The following is a 14435-nucleotide window of genomic DNA, read 5'->3' as shown; positions in this document are numbered from 1 at the left end:
CTCTACTAGAGAGGTCTTCAATATCCTTAGTCACCAACTTGGTGAATACTTCAACTGAAGGGCAAATGTTTAACACTGGAAATTTTTTAGGTTTACCAACTAAATGATTTGGAAATACACTCACCTTAACTGGATTACTTTCAAGTTCCAATGCTTCCAGGTTAGCCAGAGCTTCCCTCTCCTCATCCGTATTAAAAATATCATCACCTTGCCCCTTGTGGTGAAGTTTCCTTAAGATTAATTTTCGTGAAAAAAGGTGTAGATATTTTACTGATGTAAACGCATCTTGGGAATATGAGGGACAAAATGTAAGACCCTTCTCACGAATTTGAATCTGTGTATCTGACAATATGTGTAATGATATATTAATCACTTTCATTTTATCATTCCTTTGATATGTTTTTTTTCTTTAAAAAATTATTGGATTTCGAGTTTCCTCCATGTCTTGTCCGCTTATTCCATGGGGTCATCTCCAAACCTTGATTGGAGACACCCGCATCAGATATGGATGATGCTGAACTGAAGGAGGTGTTCCTAGAATTTCTCCTACCCTTGTTAGCTCGTGAGCCTTGCCACTTATATACCTTGTTATTCTCATAATCGGTAACATCTCTCAAGTATTTTTTCGTTTTTATTGAACAAATGTCCTTTTTTCATCCTTCATTCTTTTTTTTGTTCTTTTTTTACATCCTTCTTAAGTGAAAGTTCCAATCGAGTGATTTCCTCTATTTTCCTTATAGACAAGGTATTACTCTAATTATTTGAAGGAACTCTAGTGAACATGTTGAAGCAGCTGCTATCAATCGATCAATAAGCTGTTGTTCACCTAGGTCAAAGGTTGGATAAAGTTGAATCCTTAACCCCCTAGGAATTATTTTTTGACTAACATAATTTTCCCGGGTAATCTTAGTCCACCACACTTTGGTTTTCTTATGTACATAATTTTTATATTGCTTCATCAAATCTTTCTCCACACTTGAAACATCAGTCACTGGTTGCAAGGCACTAGAACGAAAAATAATTGATGCTTTTTGATGCCAGGTCGATTCTCTGGCTAAAAAATCCATTGTGGAAACTTGGATACACTGCCTAAAGACAGAAATACATTTGTTGAGCATACATCCCAAGCCCATTTCCCTACAGTACACTGAGAATGGGCAGCACTCCATTATATATATATAAACATACTGTTCAACTCTAGTCATTAAACTATCATTGAATCAAGAAGTGTCTTTTTACTAAAAAAATAATCTTTATTAACATATACAAACAAACAACATGATTAAAAAAGTGCCTAACAAACCAAACATTAATAATGAAGAGGTAAGCTAAGGCATATGCAGATAATCAGACACAATAAACATTGCAATCTCCTAAAGCTCATATAATGCTTGGCCATAAACATTTAGAATATCATTTGTAACAATATCCTAATTTACTGCCTCCAAAGCCATATGGGAGTTTCCCTATAAGTAAAGAGAATCATGACTATAAAGTACAAATGCATAGATATCCTAGACCCCATAAAATACTTGGCCATAGATATTTAGAATATCCTTTGTGAAAATGTCCTCGTTTATTGCCTCCAAAAAAAATCATATAAGAATTTACCTATGAATAAAGCGAATCATAGCTATAAAGTGCAAATGCATAAATGCCATATAATATATTCAGAAGTTAGTGTTTTTTAAACAGCAGATAGCGACATTAGAAAAACCTTGCTCAGCACTGAAATTTTTTTAAAAAGCAGGAAAAACCTGAAGCCAAATGAGCTTTCTTTTTTTTTTCAATAGTTTTTATTTAATGCAAAGTTAAGCAGATTTACAATATATAGATATGAATGTAATTATAACTGGATTGTAATTAGATTAGGGAGGGGTGAGAACCAGGGAAAAGGAGGAAGGTAAGGGGAAAAAGGGGGTAGAAGAGGAAGGTTTTGATGTGATGTCTGCATTACAGAGTTATCAGAAAATTTGATAATATTCAGGTTAACAAGTAATCAAGTAACAGTAATAATAACAATACAACTCGCTGAATAAGAGAAGATATTAAGGTACTAAGGTACATTTCAGGGGGGAGGGGTGTTTGAGGAAAAATGTTATCCCAATGAGACCATTTCTTGGAGAGTTTAACAAGTTGATTATTGGCTAATGCACATTTTAATTCGTATGACCTGTGAAGGGAGTTTTTCTCTAGTATGTCAGAAAAGGTGGGAGAAAGTTGGTTTCCTTACAGATGCTATGGCATTTTTGATCACAAGCAAAATATGTATTATTAGCCATCTTTTGTCTGGGCTGATGTCCACAAGCTCAAGAGATAACAGAGCTGTTTGGTGGGTTAGAGTGATTGATTGATTTATTTTCTACTTTACTAATAATATTAGAGGTTTGAGACCATAGGGAATTTATTTTGGGGCAGCTTCAAAACATATGAAGCATGTCACCTCTATGGCCGCAGTCTCTCCAGCACATATGGTAGTTACCATGACCAAAATGTGCCAATCTGGCAGGAGTAAAGTACCAACGTGAGATAACTTTAAAGTGAGCTTCTTGTAAGGATATGGAGAGTGATGAGGCATAGGTGAAGGACAGGGCATCTTCCCACTCCTCACAAGTGGGTGATATATTTAGCTCTTTTTCCCATTTGTGTATGTAAGAATTTTTTGCCAAATCCACGTCATGATTAAGCCAGTCATATATATATTTATGGCTCCAGAAGATCCCATGATCTATGTTGCTTATTAGGTTTAGGGTGGCTTCTGAGATTTTAGGTTTCCTCTGCAGAAAGGATAAAGTTTGATCTTTTAGAATTAAGAAATCTAGGAACATCGACGATGGAAGCTTGAATTTAGTTTTTAAATCGTTGAATTTTAAGATTGAGATTCCATCATGTATGTCCCCTAACCTCTGAATATTAAACTCTTTCCAAGACGTGGATATAGTTTGGTTGTTAATATATATGATGATATGAAGGGGTAATTTTGTTAAGATTTCCATTTTTGGTGTCCCTTTTTTAGGGTTGGAGAGTTTTTTCCACGTGTATGTGGAACATGGGGTGAGCAGTGAGGCTAAGAGACTGGTTTGTTATGGTTTTTGTGATTAAATCTCGAATGTGCTTGTTGTTGTTAAAAAATAATTCTAAGTCTAACCAGGCAGCGGGTTTGGCCATTTTCAACCAAAGTAGGCTCTGCTTAATAAGTGTTAAGTGATGCACAGTTAAATTTGGGATTCCCAGCCCTCCGAAAGCTTTCTTTTTGTAGGATAAGTTTAAGAGTTCTAGTTTTTTTTTATTCCAAATAAATGTTTTTATGACCTTTTGAAGTGAGATAAATTGTGAAACAGAGATGGGTAGGAGTATATTACCTGGGACATTCAGAATCTTTGGAAGTGTGAAGACTCTCATAGTAAAGATTCTGCCCCATCAGGAAAGGCCTTTATCGCCAAACATATTGATGTCTGTATGAATGGATTTAAGTGGAGCATTTATATTGGTTGTAAATAAATTACTAGTTATAACAATGCTTAGGGAGCTAATTTCTTTTTGGGCCCAATTAATGGGAGAGATTGCTTTTATTTTTTGAATTTGGTTTTTAGTTAAATTTATGTGCAAAATATTAGAATTTTCTTCATTAATTTTAAAATATGAGAGGGAAGAGAATGTTTTAAGGATGTTGTGAAGTTCTCTTATAGATTCAACAGGATCAGTAAGGGTGAGCAGTATATCGTCAGCGAATAAGCTGATTTTGTGTTGACGTACTGAAGTATTTAGGCCCTTAATATTGTCGTTCTGCCTGATGTGTTGGGCTAGGGGTTGCATGGCCATGATAAAAAGCAATGGAGATAAGGGGCAGCCCTGCCTTGTTCCATTAGATATGGAGAAGGGGGCAGAAATATGGTTGTTTGTGTAAATTTTAGCTGTGGGGTTAAGATAGAGGGCCATGATAGAGGAAATTAAGTTATTGTTAAATCCAAATTTGATCAGGGTTTGTCTTAGGAAGCCCCAGAACAGACGGTCAAAAGCTTTCTCTGCATCTAAAGATACAATTATAGTCGGTTGCTTGGAAGAACTAGCAATTTTAATTGAGTTGATAATTCTTCTGGTGCCGTCTAAAGCGTGGCGACCCCTGACAAACCCGATCTGATCATTTTTATTAGACTGGGCAGGATTAGGCCAAGTCTATTTGCTAAGATTTTTGCGTAAATTTTTATATCGTAGTTTATGAGGGAAATTGGTCTGAAGTTAGTAATGTTTTTGGGGTCCCCTTTTGGCTTCATAATTAGTATGATAGATGCCTCTAACATTTCCTGGGGAAATGCACCCGAGGAAGAGGCCTTATTAAAAGCCTATTGTGATAGGTGGGGGGAAAGTGGGTTGCAAAATGCTTTATAGTAATTATTTCCGAGGCCGTCAGGGCCTGGAGATTTTGATGCTTTTAGAATCTTAATATATTCCTCTATTTCTTTAGTTTCGAAAGGGGAGGTTAGGGCTTATAAATCCTCTGAGGAGATTTTGGGTAGGTTTATGGAAGATAAGTATGAGGTTATGGCCTTTTCATGGAATTGAGGAGAAATAGGTTAAGGGTTTATTTCATAAATTTTTTGGTAGTATTTGGCGAACTCGTTAACGAGATCCTGGGGGTGGGACAAGATATTTCCATTAAGCGATTTAACTCTGATAATTATTTCTTGAATTCTCTTTTTTAATTCAGTTGATCATAAATTTAGTAGGTTTATTTAAAGAAGTGTACAATTTGTACTTGAATGAGTTAACAGCGTGTTCATAAGAAGAAAAAATTAATAACCTAAGGTCCTGTCTTAATTTTGCAATCTCTGCTTGTAGACTAGGGGATTGTAATAATTATAATTATTATAATTATAGGGGATAACTCAGGAGACTCTTTGCGTGGAACAAGACAACTTCAGGACACAGTTTTATAAGTGGTAAAGTCTATATTATCACACGGTGATTCAAACAGGTGCAGAGAGAAACTCAAGTCCACAACACTTGGTGCAAATATCAAATGCAGCTCAGCAGTCTATAGGAAACTTCAGAGGAAAATGCAATCATGCAGAAAGTCTATGAAGCACAATTATTCTTGAGGATACTTGACACGAATAAGTCCTTGCTTAATCCAAAACACAGATAGATATGCTTATAAGGCTTAGCTCAACCAGGGAGGTCTGGGTAATAGTCTCAGGTTCTTGCAGAGCAGAAACAGCTTACATGTCCAGCAAATGCAGATGGAAGTAAACACGAGCAGCAGATGAAGGAGGTTTACTGAAACTGGTGTATGCAGCAGGAACTCAGGGCAGAGTAGCAGGATCACCACACAGGTTCACAGGAGCAGGTATATAGCCATGGAGTCACCAGAGGTCAGGAGCTGGATGCAAGGCAGAATACTCTAGCACAGACTGAAGGCTGGTGTGGAGTTTTATAGCAGGAAGACACAGTGCACATGAGACCAAAGACGCCATCTTGGAAAAGGGCAGTAATGCACAAAAAGGTAATAAAAAATGTTCAGAGTCCTGACAGGGATGGGGAGGATTTTGATATTTATAATTTTAATTTTGTTTTCTTTTTTTCTCTTAAGAAATTTGTATCAATATCCCCCTAATTACTGCCTTGTGGGCACACCATCTGGTTATGGGGCTGATATCTTTTGTGGCATTTTCTTTGAAGTAGTTTTTTTTATGGAGGATTCAATTAAGCTTTTGTACATGGGATTAGTAATAATATATGAGTTGCACTTCCAGAGACACTTATTTTTAATTGGGGGTCCCAGAGTGAGTACTCCAATCACAGGTGAGTGGTCGGAGATAGTTTTATCTCCAATTGAGATTTTTTCAAATCTAGGAAGCGTGAACACATCATTGACTATTACGTTGATTCTTGAGGCCGATTGGTGGACCTCAGAGAAGTGAGTATACTCAATAGAGGACGCATTGACACACCTAAAAATGTCGAAGAGCTCCCTCAAAAACACCCAACCATTTAAGTTTCCTGATTGTGGTCTTTTTTTTAGAGTAAGGGTACCGTCACACAGTGCCATTTTCATCGCTACGACGGCACGATCCGTGACGTCACAGCGTCGTATGATTATCGCTCCAGCGTCGTAGACTGCGGTCACACTTTGCAATCACGGCGCTGGAGCGATGCCGAAGTCCCCGGGTAACCAGGGTAAACATCGGGTTACTAAGCGCAGGGCCGCGCTTAGTAACCCGATGTTTACCCTGATTACCAGCGTAAACATAAAAAAAACAAACAGTGCATACTTACATTCCGGTGTCTGTCCCCCGGCGTTCTGCTTCTCTGCACTGTGTAAGCGCCATAGCCGGAAAGCAGAGTGGTGACGTCACCGCTGTGCTCGCTTTCCGACCGGCAGGCGCTCACAGTGCAGAGAAGCTGAGACGCCGGAAGACAGACACCGGAATGTGAGTATGTACTGTTTGTTTTTTTTACGTTTACGCTGGTAACCAGGGTAAACATCGGGTTACTAAGCGCGGCCCTGCGCTTAGTTACCCGATGTTTACACTGGTTACAAGCGAACACATCGCTGGATCGGTGTCACACACAACGATCCAGCGATGTCAGCGGGTGATCAAGCGACGAAAGAAAGTTCCAAACGATCTGCTACGACGTACGATTCTCAGCAGGGTCCCTGATCGCTGCTGCGTGTCAGACACTGCGATATCGTAACGATATCGCTAGAACGTCACGAATCGTACCGTCGTAGCGATGAAAATGGCACTGTGTGACGGTACCCTTAGAGTCAAGTAAGTGATCAGGGACTGAATTGAAATCGCCTAGCATTTTGTTTTACCTTTCTTAATTTTATAAAACATTTTTGACAGTTTGTTTAGGAAGTTTATGTGGTTTGTGTTAGGGGCATATAAATCAACTAATGTGCATAGTTGGTTATTAATGCAACATATCAACACGTGGTATCTACCTCTGGGTGAGTGTTCCGGAGATGTATGGCCGCGGGTGGTGGGAGGCCGCAGTCTCGGAGGACGCGGTGGGTTTCGGGCTTTACCGTGCTGCTCTCTTCTAGTGTGTGTGACCGTCACTAGTGCTCTGGAGCTGAGTCGGGCCTTCTCAGTCTCCTCCAGGCGTCGGTGTTGCAAGGCTCTTGGTGGCAGGCAGTCGGAGGAACCGAAGGTCTCTGCGAGTCCCGGTGTCAGTCACGCTGGTCTTCGCCTATACGTCCGCCAGACGCAGGCCTTGAGGGGGTACAAAAATGCAGGGAGACTCACCCTGAGAGAGCAGAGGGCACCATTTTATATCCCAGTGAAGAGCAAACGAAGCCTGGGGAAAGACAAAAACAGACTATCAGGCTGAAATGAGCAGATGGCTAGCTGTGTGAAGTTGGCACCCCATGTTCTCAAAAGATGAATAAAAATACACCATTCATTTGTGCTGCGTTTGTGCTGGTTTGTGCCGCAAAAATGAACGTTTGCGCCGCTTTGGTTCCCGAGATATTGCGCGCTCAATTTGCGGAAACTCCACCCACTTTCCACCCCATGTTCTTATATTTTAAAAATGAATACACCATTCGTTTGTGCTGGTTTGTGCCACAAAAATCAATGTTTGTGTTGCTTTGGTTCCCGAGACATTGAGTGCTAGCTTTGCTATTGCCCCATTTTAGTTGCATCAAAAAACATAGTGGTCATCAGAGAAGTTAATTTAGCATTAAGGGATTACAGTAGCATACATGGTTTATTATGACATACACAGGGTTAATACTTCATACACCGTGACTGGTCAGTGATGGGAAGAGGTTATACCTGGCAGAGGAGGTAATGTCTGTATGTACATCTCTGCTACCTGAGTTGTAACTCCGCCTCCAGCGATGTCATAGTGATGTCATAAGCCAGGGGTCGGCATTCTGTGGGGGCTAATGTCTGTTTACATTTCATTATGCAGAATCGAGGTCATTGCCTGAGCAGCATTAGTTGACACTCTCACCTATTGAGTGGGGATAGTTTCGGCTTCCACCATATTTGTGACACCAGACCATTCACCCTGGAGGGAACCGCAGACTAGTCAGAACAAGGTCAGGTTACTCCTGGATTTATAACCTCTACAGCTAAGCACGAGTGCCATTGGTTGTAGTCATTCATTTATTTTCACCCCAGTAGTAAGGCAGGGCGTGTTAATGGGTGGAGCCAATGGGCGGGGTCAAGGGGGCAGCAAAATTAGCTTTCACCTAGGGTGGAAAAAACCCTTGCACCAGCCCTGAAGCCCATTATACCTAGCAAACATTGTTTAGCCAAATTACGTTGCACTATAAAAAGAATTCCAGGGAAAAAAAAAAAAGTGATTACTTTTGACGTTGGCCAGTTTATGTAAAGTGACTGTCATCTTCTATTAAAATCTTTGCATAAATATGCAATGACCGTAGACATCACCACTTTGTGTGTGATGGATTTGGATTGCAGTGTGAATATGGCTGGGTTAACATTACATTTGGGCATACTGGGCATACGCTCCATTCATTTCTATGATCTGGCTGGGGTCCGCAAGTGACTCTAGTTGGCTAATTTTTGCTCCATATGCGGTTTTCTTGCTGGACTCAAAACCGTGGTAGACCATGATTTTGTGTCTGGCTCAAAACAAAAGTATTGTTATTTTAATATAGCTGTCCAACTAAACAGGACCTTCAGAGCTTAATAAATCTTTGCAAATCAAACACAGATAAAAATGGAATTACCAATAACAGATGAAACTTTGTAGACAGCAGAACTGTTTAAAGAACCATGAAACGGTTTAATCATAATGGGAAATCCACATTAACAAAATGTTAACAGAATAAAAAAATATTGGTAAGGCATATTTTAGGTTATTTTAAACATACACTTTAAGCACCAAAACAACCTTAGAGGAAAGCATTACTAACACTTTGTTTGGTGCCAAGATACTTTTAAACTTCCCACAACAATCTTGCAGCCTGTGACTTGCCACGGGACTCATGATGAGACAGATTCTCCACATATTCACTCCTCCTTTGTAAATATTACAACATGGGGTTGTATCTTGGTCTTTGCAGAGGCTGTTGTAATAAAGTCACACAGGTCATCATATTTCTCCCAGCCATTAAATTTTCTTCTACAGTAGGCAACATAATGACCAAGAGACATATTGCCAGTTCCTGGAATGAAGGCAACAACCCCTCGTAGCACAAATGAATGACTGTCCAGATGTATGTTCACAGGTATTTCGGACAGTGTATACTGTGTTTCTGCACTTACTTCAATACAAAGTACTTGTCCAGTGGTGCAGCTGTGCGTGACCGAACCACTGCAAAGGAATTTCAACGAAGATGCATCCTGAATTTTCAAGCCATCTGGACACTCTTGAGGTGACTTTAATGGCTTTAGACATTTTGAAACATTTAGGTGTAGCCCATCTTCCAATGCTAGCTGAAGTTTACTAAGTCCATTAGTTTCTAAAATATATGTATATTGATTGGCAGAAGAGGGATTGCTCTTGAATTAGCTATATTTCTATTGCAGTACACAGAAGAACACTGTGTTTTAATTATTACAATTGGTACCTGTCTCATTGTCATTGAGATTATGTGTGCAACATTACATTCAGCATTGACCTGCCTCACACCTGACTTCAGCTGAACATATTCAAATATTCCAGACAGTATTTTAGCCCTCATTGTATAAACCTCCTTTCCAACTCCCTTTGTCACAATTGTCTGCACCAATTCAAAAATTTCAACGGTGTTCTCTTTGTTGACATAATTGCAAAATAATCCACTGTCCCAGAATGCACAACAAAGACACTGGCAAAATGAATCAAATGCACAGGTATTAATGATACTTATAAGCTTTTTGTTTACTTGTATTGGTTTTTTAGCTAGATGGTTACCATTTTTCAAAATGCTCACCTTTTTTTTCGGTTAAATTTTGTGTCCATGTGCAGCAACTCGGAACATGGGGTTAGGTAGGACAATCTCTTTTTTGGAGGAATACTGAGACCTTTCCAATTTTCAACAGGCTGCTCCTGCAAGCTACTTTCATCACCCAATTTTATGTGAACTTGTGAATCCTCCTCACAGTTGCTGTTTTTTTGCCCATTCTCTTGGCTCATATTTTCACTGCTTTCGGTTTTCTTTATGAGAACTGAGGAAAGTCTCATTTTGCCTTCCATAAATTCAAGGTGACGAATTACAAATCGGTCGGTTCTAATAGGGAGACATTCATGTTTAAAGAGTCCATTTTTTATGTTCTTAAATTCAGCCTCAACATTTGCAGAACTTGCTGTCATGTTCACACTTTTAAAGTGTGGAACCATTATGGCTGTCCAAAGTGGAAGGTAACATGCCATTCTTAAAACATTTGGAACAAGTTCTGGAAGGAAATGTAAATTGTCTCGGTCACCATGATTTGCTGCAAGCATCTTACTCCTTTCACAAATTTCTGTTGCCCATATTTTCAGGTCTGTTTGGCATGGTTGAATTGGCTCATCCTCTTGTTCTTTCATCTCTACTCCATAGTCATCTTCAGTGACAGTGGGTAAAACACGTCCCTCTGCAATCCGTCTCTTCAGTTGAACTTTGCTAGTCTCTGATAAAACTGGTGTGCCTCTGTCATCATTCCCTTCTGATTCACTAAAAGCAACAACTGAAATTGAATGAATGAGTTCTCTCGCATCATCAAGTGATGTAGACTGTAGAAGTTGTGCCATTGCTCTGAGATAGAATTCCCTTACTCTGTTTCCAGCTTGCCTCAGACATTCCCATCGGCTAATAAGCTTGATACAGTGCGCAACATCAATTCTAATAAAGCATGGTGGTAGTTTTGATGCAACATTCCTGGTCAACACTTCAAAACACTGATTTATATATGTCTTCAAGTCGGGGTAAGGAGTGAAAGCCTTAACTAGAGCTCCAAGCAAAGCGAGGGAGAAATCACAAACTGCTTCCTTTGGAACAGTAGCACCTGCTTGTTTCCATTCTGTCAGCCATTGTGCTATAGAATTAATAGTATGGCTCTCAGAAAGCATCTGCACTACTGTGATATGATCTCCACTCGAACACAAAACCCCTTGGTACAAAAAGATGTGTCCAGAAATGCCAACAGGTCTTTTTAGTTTTCTCACTACTGAACCTGTTGCATCAAAACCTACATAGGAACCCAAGTTCTTTGACTTTATTTGGTACACTTGCATCTGAGACGGGGTCCAGTAATGGCAAAAAAATTTATCTAGACCAATGTTGTGTATGCTTCCAGTCTGAGGAACACTGTATTTCAGGAGATGTAATGAAAGAATTGGGTCCTTGTGCATTAACTCTCTTTCGCCAATCTCTTGCTTGGCTTTTCTTAACGTTGCTAGATTTGGTAGATGGCTAGGCTCAGGGTCACCAACATCCATAACTTTATAAGCCTCAGCTGCTCGCCATACATGTGCTTGTTTTTGTCCTTCCCAGAGTTCTTTTGACAACCTTTTTTTTAAATCTCCTGATAATTTACGTTTTGATTTTCCTGTGTGGAGACTGTCATCAATATTGCAGATCATACACTTAAGCACTACTGGCTTAGCAATCTCTGGTATTTCTTCAACTTTTATGGATAGTTGTGCATCACACTCTGTGCAGCACCCTGTTATATCTATGTAGTTAGATACAACATTTGGATAAACCTTTGCCCTCCTGAATTTAAGTGTGCACGATGACTTGATATTTTTCCAGATCTCCTCATTCAATATGTGAGTCCATGTAAGAGGTTTTAAGATTGTGTATTCTCTTTTATCAGCATACATAGATTTGTCATTGTAAATTACTTTTTCAGGCCAAATTTTGATCCAGCTCTGAAAAGAAAGACTGAACTCAAACTGAATGTCATAGCACTGAACTGATGAATGACTCTCTGTTCCTTCTGAGCTCTCACTGTTGGAAGGTTGTTTTGGGATATTTGTAACATCTTTGTACAGACCAAGGGCTTCCCATACATTGTGCCGATTTGTCTTTACAAACGTGTAAAGGTTTTTTGGTGAAATTTTGTTATTTAATTTTTGACACAAGTCTACCCATACTTTTTCTGAGGGGAATGCTATTGCCTGTCCTGTAATAATTTTTTCATGTGAAGAACAGATGACATTTATAATGTCATCATAGTCACAGGCTGGCTTCCTGGGCATCTGATCAAAACAAAAAATGTTTTTTTTAGTTTTACATGCAGTGTATTATATGGAAAATAATTGATTACATAATTTTTAATAGTTAAGATACAGTGGTCCCTCAACATACAATGGTAATTAGTTCCAGGTGAATCATCGTATGTTAAAACCATACTGGAGCAGCAGGTGATGCTGCATTCAACAGAGTCCTTCATATGTTGAAATGATCGTATGTTGGGGCCATTGTATGTGTTGAGGGATCACTGTACTGAGATTAAATAATCCTATTCTTAGCACGCTCACTTCTCTCTACTTTTAGAGATGAAAAGTGTATTGTGTATCTCTGCCTCTCCCATAGTAATAATTGGTGGGGGCGTGCCTGCCACAGCAAAGCCCTGTGGTTGGCAGTCACTCTGCACAGGGCGGTGATTGCTCCATGCAGGGGAGCACTGAGGGCCACTGCAGGAGATTGCAGGGGGTCCCAGTGGTCAGTACCAAACCCCCCCCCCCGGGGGGGTGGGATAGGGGATACGTTTTGCAGCAGAGTACTCTTTTAATGGGTTAAAGCATTACTGTAATTACAAACAACTTGATGTGTTGGAGAACTACAACCCCCAGCATACCCGGACAGCCTTTGACTGTCCGGTCATGCTGGGAGTTGTGGTTTTGCAACACCTGCAGGCACCCTACTAGGGAAACACTGTTGTAGATAGATAAAAGTACAACTCCATGATTGAACTAAAGTTTCTTTGCTCAGGTAATAGCTTTACAGAAATCTACCAAGACAGTTTAGCACATTTTCAGTTCAAATAAGTAAGTACACTTGATTTACCCTGGGAGTCTCTCAGCTAGTAGTCAGATTGTTAGGCATACATTTGCTTAGGCCTTTCACCAAGTTACAGTGTGTGGGGGAGGGGCATCACAAGCAGGAAATCAAAATGAAGTATGGGGTCTAGTAAGGAACAATTTATACATTTTTTTTATTATAAAATTGCTATGGCTAGCCGGTGTTTTTCATTTATTTTTATCTCCCTTTATCCATATATCAGTTACAGTGATTTGAGGCACAAACTCAGTGCGAGATTTCAAAAACCAAAGCAGCACAAACCAGCACAAATCCAGCACCAATGAATGGTGTATTCATTTTTGCAGCACAAACCAGCACAAACGCAGCACAAACGAATGATGTATTCATTTTTAAAATTTGAGAACATGGGGTGGAAAGTGGGTGGAGTTACAGCAAATTGAGCGCGCAATATCTCGGAAACCAAAGCGGTGCAAACGTTTATTTTTGCAGCACAAACCAGCCCAAACACAGCACAAACGAATGGTGTATTCATTTTTAAAATATAAGAACATGGGGTGGAAAGTGGGTGGAGTTTCCGCAAATTGAGCGCGCAATATCTCGGAAACCAAAGCGGTGCAAACGTTTATTTTTGCAGCACAAACCAGCACAAATGCAGCACAAACGAATGGTGTATTCATTTTTAAAATTTAAGAACATGGGGTGGAAAGTGGGCGGAGCTTCATAAAAATATAACGCGCAATATCTCGGGAACCAAAGCGGCGCAAACGTTCATTTTTGCAGCACAAACCAGCACAAACGCAGCACAAACGAATGGTGTATTTTTATTCATCTTTTGAGAACATGGGGTGCCAACTTCACACAGCTCAGATGGCTTATATCAGTTGAGATATTCATTGGATTAGAGGCAAAACCTCAGAAGCTCCCAATTTCTATGTCTCACATGTCCTGAGCCTGAAGCGACGCCCCCCCAAATGAGCTTTGTTAAAGTGAAACTGCTGTATCTCTTAATTTGTATTTTTAGAAAATAATTGTATTTACTAGGAAATATTTTGTATTATTTATTCCTAAAACTGTGCATTGTGCTGTTCCTCTGTTTCCCCCCGAAAAATGTATGAACAAATTGACAACTAGGTGTTAATATTGTCTTTGACAATGGAGTATACCCTTCACTTACACTGTCAGTGATGATAGGGCAGTGTGCATGCATAACACACCCCACACTGATAACAGCTGCTTGTTAATTTGTTTAGAAACATTCATATGAAGTAAAAAAAGAAATAGTACAAAGTAGGAAATTTAATCTCGTATTAGTTTTTTTGGGGGAAGAAAAAATTTACAAATAGAGACATGACAGGAGATATAATAGGTATCTCTATAAAGCACCACTCTAGCATTTTTTTTCAGCTATGGAGTAGCACTTTAAATGTAAACCCCCTGCCCCCTGTCTTATTTTCACCCTGTAGTGGCTCCATCCTTTTTCAGCAGTGCGCCAGTCCCG

This window comes from Ranitomeya variabilis, chromosome 5 (genome assembly GCF_051348905.1).
Source record: "Ranitomeya variabilis isolate aRanVar5 chromosome 5, aRanVar5.hap1, whole genome shotgun sequence".
Lineage (NCBI taxonomy): Eukaryota > Metazoa > Chordata > Amphibia > Anura > Dendrobatidae > Ranitomeya > Ranitomeya variabilis.
This window is presented reverse-complemented; position numbering follows the sequence as displayed.